This window comes from Larus michahellis, chromosome 1, assembly GCF_964199755.1.
Source record: "Larus michahellis chromosome 1, bLarMic1.1, whole genome shotgun sequence".
NCBI lineage: Eukaryota > Metazoa > Chordata > Aves > Charadriiformes > Laridae > Larus > Larus michahellis.
This window is the reverse complement of record NC_133896.1, coordinates 28565872-28573371: the sequence shown is the minus strand read 5'-3', so window position 1 is coordinate 28573371 and position 7500 is coordinate 28565872. Positions and strand designations below refer to the sequence as shown.

The window sequence follows — 7500 nt, the reverse complement described above, 5'->3', positions numbered from 1 at the left end:
ACCCAGTTCTTTTCCTGGTCAGGTAGTATGAAACTCTAAAGTTGGACCATAATCTGGATTGTTTAACATACTTTTCCAAGGTAAAGAACAAATAACTTACAGTAATATAATGTCCATCTCTAGTACTGGATAAATAGAGAAGTGACTAAGATATGTGCCTTTCATAGGAACTATGAAATTGTTGCTTGCTATGCAATCTGAAGTGTGCATATCTATCCATAACAATTACTAATGAAGAGGCTTTCTAATGATGTTGCTTTTTTGTTGTGGCGAAAAATCCAAACTAGCATTCTTATTATCCTAACAAACTGTTAGGAACTTGTCCTCCTTGACCCTCTTAGCATTGGTGGATATCTTCATCCTCAGGTCTGTTATGTTACTCAGAGATAAATACTTAAATATGAGATGCTCAGCCCATAGTCTTTAAGGGCGCTAACTGCCAAATCACCTTTGAGGCATTGGTACTAGAGTTAAAACAGCTAAGTTTGAAATGTAACTTCCACCATTGCTTATCTATCTGAAATGGAGGTTTCTTAAAGAAACTGGGAATTATTAAACTAAAGCTACATTTTGACATGTAGGGCTTTTTTGCCGTCCCCCGCCCCAAGCAAACAATGTAATTAAACACTTACCTGTATAGGAGTCGATATTCCTCCCTGTTTCCTTGAGAGATGAGTTAATGCTTTCCATTCTCTTTGAAATGAGTTCACAAATATGAGCGGCAGAATTAGCATGTTTAAGCCAAAGGTATTTAGACTTTATGTCTGGCACAAGCAAACCGTATTTTTCCATGGTCAAACTTCATTGTAAGTCCATAGGCAATGTTAAGGTTACGGTATAGCTTTCCTCACTTGACAGATTCAGAGCAGAACTACTAGCTGCATTATTCAGACTTGAAATTCACTTTCAGATTGCAGACTAAATGCACACAAAAGAAAGAATTCCACAAAAGTGTTGATTGAGAATTTCTGGACACAAAATACGTTCTAGCAAACCACTGCTGATTCAAAAAAAAAAACCAGCTGTAACTCCAATAAATCATTTTGTGGTTTGAATCAAGCATTTTTCATCCCTTTATTCAGCATGTAGCACACAGATTAATGGATATGCTTCAGTAACTTCGACAGTGTGTGTTCACTGAACAATTGGACCACCAAACAAGGGCTTCTTCGGTCTATTCTCACATCAATGAGACACTCAAAAGAGTTCCAGATTACTCCTTTCTCCAACTCCACTCACAAGAGTTCGCTCTGAGTTGTAGACATTTATCTGACATGACTGATAAATTTGGGCAATTATTCTCCCTCTCTCTGGAGATCCACTTTGGCCCTTGCAACTGTAGATCAATTGAATAATATTATAAGACACAGTGTGCATGGACAGCTAGAAGAATCAATGGAGTAAAAGAGGCTTAAAAGCTCTTCAGTCAGTTGGAAGTAGAGAGTAGAGCTGGCATCACTTTCAGTTAGGGAGGTATCTACGTTTCTCAGTGCAAGCTTAGGCTTTGATTTCCATAATTGCATACATAAAACTACATTCATGCAACGGGTATGAACAACTGCTCCTGTAATTGCACACACCGGCAGATTACCTACCCACTTCTTTGTTCCTGCAGTTTCTGCATATATTTGGCAGTTATGGTCATTGGGTAGGCAGTTTCAGAAATGTGGCACATGTTGCAATTATTCGAGCAATAAGTCCTACCATTGAAGAACCAGAAGCAAAACCTCACCCAGGAAAATCAAAAGAAAAGTACCTTCTTTCTGATTCTCATAAGTAGTTAATTGCAGAACATGGAAGACCACATGTTGAAGCTGATGCCATACTTCAAATGTGTTCCAGGATGGATCTCCAAACTAAAGACAGAAAGGAGAATCTCAAGGGTATCTGAAGGGAAAAAAATCATTCTGTACCCAATATATTATACGTCTAGTCCATTTGATACATTTTAAGCTGCTTATTTTAAATTTTAGCAACTGACGTATTGCCAATCTTCTCGAACTTCCTCTGCCTTCTTCCACGAGTTCTGGAAAATTTACTACAGACATCGGCCTAAACAGAGATCATTGTCCCTCATGAACTGGCTGAAAGCAGTCCTTTCCACAGGCACCCTGTCTGCTTGCAGAAGCTCCTTTTGTTCTGATGAAGCTCTGTTGCTCCAAGGTCTTTGTCCATGTGAGGTCCACAGCTGAGAACCAGGCAGGTTGTCACAGTAAGGTGCTTCTAGGTTCCTCCTGAGTGTGTATCCTAAAGCTCTGAACATGTGTGTAGATGCAGGAATCAATGTAAACCACTACAAATTACAACATAGATCGTAGCACATGAGCCTCTATATATAGCTCAAGCAGTTCACTGAATTGGTAGGTTCCTTTAAATGACAGGGACTCCCTATCTGAAAAAAACCAGTCTTGCATTCTGTTACAAGGGTTATCAAGCAAAACAAAAGTAGTCACTTAGCTCTGGTAATCTCATCTATTAGTTTTGCAAATTATGACAAACAAATTTTGGCTCTGGCATACACACATGCACATGCACACACACTATCATATTAGTGTTTTGTTGTTAACACATCTTTAAATAACTGCATTTTATTATATTAATTAGCCGTAGTTCTCACTTCATCACAAAATTCCCATTAACACAGATGGGAATTTTGCACAGAGACCAAGGACCAGATACTGATGCGTCTTTTAACTACTGCACCATTCCAGAAAGAACCACATACATTTCCAAAACATATGTCCTGGTAAAATAAATGTGTAGAAAATGCGACTACCTAACAGTGATATAATGTTAAATATAGTGTAAAGTATAAAAATATGTAAATAAGAAGAATGTATGCTATTTTGGTTCACTGCCGCTGCTAAGCATTAAGTACTTCTCCTTATTTATTTCAGATTTCTGAAAATCCCAGTCTATAGTAAGCTCTTAAAATAAAACCACAAACACCACAGACACTTAAAAGATGTTCAGAAAATTATGCAGGATAGCTCTCGGGAACACTTTTGAGAAAAAAAGTCTCATAATAAACATGAAGATTAGCAAACATTTCATTATTGTTATTATTATTAGCAGTTCAAAGGTTAAGGTGTGGAAGCAAGGTTTTACTGAAGTGTCTCTGTAGCGGAGAAGCTCTACATTATCTACTTTATTTTTCAGAACTACCTAGAAACTAAAGATGCAAGGAATGACAACTGAGAGCCCTGGTACTTAGAATCTTAGATTTATAGAGTATCCTGAGTTGTAAGGGACCCATTGAGTCCAACTCCTGCCTCCACATGGGGCAACCTAAAAGTTAAACCATGTTAAAAAAAAAAAAAAAGTTAAACCATAAAGTTGAGCGTTGGTCAAACACTTCTTGAATACCAAGAGGCTTGTGACCATGACCACTTCCCTTGAGAGCTTGTTCCAGTGAAAAACTTTTTCCTAATATCCAATCTGAATTTCCTCTCATGCAGCTTTAAGCCATTCCCTCACCAGACACCAGAAAGAAGAGATTGACACCTCCCTCTCCACTCCCCCTCATGAGGAAGTTGCAGACAGCAACGAGATCACCCTCCTCTTCTCTAAGCTGAATAAACGAAGTATCCTCAGCTGCTCCTCATAAGTCGTGCCCTCTAGTCCTTTCACCATCTTTGTTGCCCTCCTTTGGACACATTATAATATTTTTATATCTGTCTTATATTGTGGAGCCCAAAACTGCACAGTACCTGAGGCGAGGCCACACCAATGCTGAGCGCAGTGGGACAATCTCTTCTTTCGACTGGTTAGCCATACTGTGCTTAGCACGTCCCAGGAAACCACAGGCCCTTTTGGCCTCCAGGGCACATTGTTGACTCATATTGAGCTTACCATCAACCGCACAGTTGCTGGTGTGATTTTAGGCACTTAAATACTTTGCCTTGTCTGGCTGTAAGAACTGAACCTCGGAGACGGAGAGAGCGCTGGGCCTTGCCCTCAGTCTCTCCCTGCTGCCTTTCACTGTCCAATGTGGGTCAGGACCAGAGGAAAAAGGTTAAGGCAGTAGAAATGAGGGACAATCTTGATAGTGAAGGTACTGCTATAAGTATAACTTCTGGAAGAGAACAAAGCTCCTTGGGTTGTTTTGCAACTTGACTCGCGTTAACGCTCATCCCTGTGTGGAGTGCTGTCAGCCCATTGCCCTGGACTGAAAGCAACCTCCCACCGTTTGCGTATAATTTATGTATCAGTTACTTAGCAGGTATTTTTAGTTCTAAAATGTAAGAAGTGAAGGCATGGTAATACATCATGCCATTTAAACACAAATGGTTGAATCTTTCATGGATAGCTCATAGGCTAATAATCACGTTCCCCTGTAATAAGAATTTCTTATGCAAGTGAGGGGTGGGGAGTTGGATTGTCATCAACATCTGTAAATTGTGGGAAACTGTGAATGTCACTGTCCCATATTTCCATTTGTAAAATGACTTTGCTTGGACCATTTGTAGAAGGATGTTCACTCAGAGATAAGAGCCTAATGACACAATGCTGCTTTGCCTTGCATTCAAAAGGTTCTCTTTGCGGAGGATCTTCACTGATTAATTTCCGAAACGATTAGTTATATGGCAAACCTTTTAGAACACAATGCAGAATCATAATCAGGATTCCTTGTGCAAAAAACCAAGAAAAGTTTCAGCAATTCTTACTGAATGAAACATACTGTCTTGTATATACTATATCAGTATTTAGTAAACCTTTATTGTTTTGCTGTGAGTACATATAAAAATGCCATAGGCAGTCTCGCATGTTTCTTCCTACAAGGTATTAACTTATAAAAATACACCTTATTCGTTAATCACATTCGTGTAGTAGAAGTTTTCATCGCTATCTTAGAGCGTTGTGCAATAAGGCATGGAGAAGTTAAGTGACTTATTTACAGACGTGCTATGGGCAAGTGAAACTATAGAATTTGGATATGTATACCATAGTTACCTGTCTGCCATTCTAGACAAAAAATCCCCTACAGAAAATTAACACGCAGTACTTTGAAAAAATACTTGTCTTAACACATTCATTGACTGAATGTATCTGAGGTTGAACATGCCAATATAGTTTTATAGCAAAAAAATGACATTTAAAACGTAGAAAAGAAAACATATTGAAATAGCTTTCTGCAATGGGGAAAAAAAGGTTTTGAATAGTTATTCCATTTCCCAGTTTTCAAAGGTTCTGCATTAAATGAAAAAGCTCCTGCATTTGCCTGTTTCTGGTGTTAATTATCTTTTGTTTGCCCTTGATAATCCTGAGGTTGGTATGCAGATAATGAAGGCTGCAGAATCATCTCAAAGTGTAAAAAACAATGGCATTGTCAATTCTGCATCACAACACTTTATAAATTATGAATGTTATCCACATTAAGGAGAATGGTAGACTTTTAAAATTACTTCCATGAATAGATTAAATTACAAGTATTATTACATTTCATTTTATTAAGTGCATCTTAGTAGTTATTAGGGCAAATGAACATGTTCTCTCAATTACATAATAACATTAGAACTAAAAATTATGCATTGACACTCCCAAATGCATAATGCGGCATTGTATATTAATCATCCCAAACAATATTTTCAGTTTATATGAAGACAATTATTACCTATTGAACAATAACATTCTTATTGATTTATTGCAATTCAGCTCAAAGAATGATTTTTTTATGTAAAAGCTTTGATTCTTTTCTGGATAGTTTAATAATTTCTAGCTCTTAGAAAAAAATGTAAGAGTCTTAATTACTCCCTTTTATTAATCTAATTACAATAAGACAAAGTTTATCATATATTTCATTTTTAAATATCCTGGATAAGACAATGTAGCACACAATCAGTGTATACCAATTAATTTAAAAGAACATTTGTTAATTTTACTTTTAGCAAATGGCAATTATTTACATGATGTGGTTTTTAAGTTACATTTTAATTCTCTCAAACAATTCTAGTGGTCAGATCCGTGGATTGTCGTGCTGCCTTTTATTCTAAGAAAAAAAAACTTTCATGTGAGCAGATTAGTGATGTTAGGGGCATCGTCTAAGAAGAATAGGAAAAGAAGCTGACACTAGCCCACTGACCTGAGTGGCAACATTTGAACTCGTTTAAGTGAGAGAAGGATTGCACAGTACAGACGTGTGGCAGCCAGGCATTTTAGACACCTGCAGAGCAATTGTTAACATCGATACTTTCAGATGCTTTTGCAGTATCCCATTTTCATTTGGCCGCATTACATCCGTTGGTTGCAGCCCTTGTAAAGGTATTTCTTTTCTTTAAGTTGTCCAGGTAACTGTCTCACCCCTTCCAGTATTTCCAATACTTTGTGTTAATTAGATCTGGCAATGCACATACTGATGTACTGTTATTTACTTTAACATAACTGGCAAATCTTTCAGCCTGATTACTTAAGGGATAATCATTCAATCATTAAAAATGCAATTTTTACAGTGTCAGCAATTTTTCTTTAGACAAGGCAGAGATTGTTCTCATTTATTGTATTTTTCTATTTTGATTTTAATTGGAGTTTAACACACTTGCTGTCAATATCATTGTCTGATTGTGTCACTCTGTAAAACGTTGGTACGTGCTGAACTGATGTTTTCAGGGGGCAGTTATTGACTCATCAGTAAAGTAACACAAATAAATAAGAGTCACCTCTGGTATTATTCATACCAGCAACAGATCACAGTCAATAAATCAGCTTTGAAAGCGAATACAAATCACTCTAAATCTGTTGGTCTAAATATTAAAGTTTTAACACACGCCTCTTTCAGCATATGAGTCTTGAACGTGCGATAGGGTCTGCTTGATTCAGCAAGAAGTATATAAATGTGCAATATTACATATTCCTAGGGAATACAGAAAAGTGCACTTTAATTTTTACATATCTTTGTGTGGGAACAGAGTACACCGTGTCTCAGTATTTAAATGTCCTTTGTGCTGCTTAAAATCAACTTTTTCCTCACACGTTCTGCCCTTATGCTTACTACCAGCTGGGGTAGAATTTATGAATACGACCCGCAGAAAGCCTGTGGAAATGTCTCTAACGGTGAACATTTAGAATCAGCAAATGTTCTAATTGGTGATTTCATGGGAGTATGTAGTCAGTGTAATTAGACATTGTTTATATTAGTAGTGTATTGGGTAACATGAAATGACTAGGTGATCCTTTCTGGCCTAATGTTATTAACTAAACAAAGTAAGTTAGACTCTTTATCACCGTTACATCGGATTAAAAATGACTGGAACTAATATACGTGCAGTTGACAAAGTAACTAGCCTTCTTAGTTCCAATTAGTCCTCAATTAAACTGTATCAGCAGTGGTGTCAGACTCACAGCTCCACTAAATTGTCTTTGAATCTGTCTGATTCTTTAGTTCTCCCTCTTGCCAGTAAGAAAGTTTCAGACATGAAAGTGTTAACAGCTCCTTTGAAATTACTCCTATTTAAGAAGAAAAATCATATTACTTTCTTAATCTTTCTAATTCTATTCTCATAA

The 7500-nt window shown here is 37.1% G+C and overlaps 1 long non-coding RNA gene across 2 annotated transcripts in view; it reads left to right on the top strand.

The window, feature by feature from the left end:
• The window catches only part of LOC141749668 (uncharacterized), a 35073-nt gene that overhangs the window by 4313 nt on the left and 23260 nt on the right, over positions 1-7500 (top strand). The gene's annotated exons all lie outside the window — the stretch shown is intronic.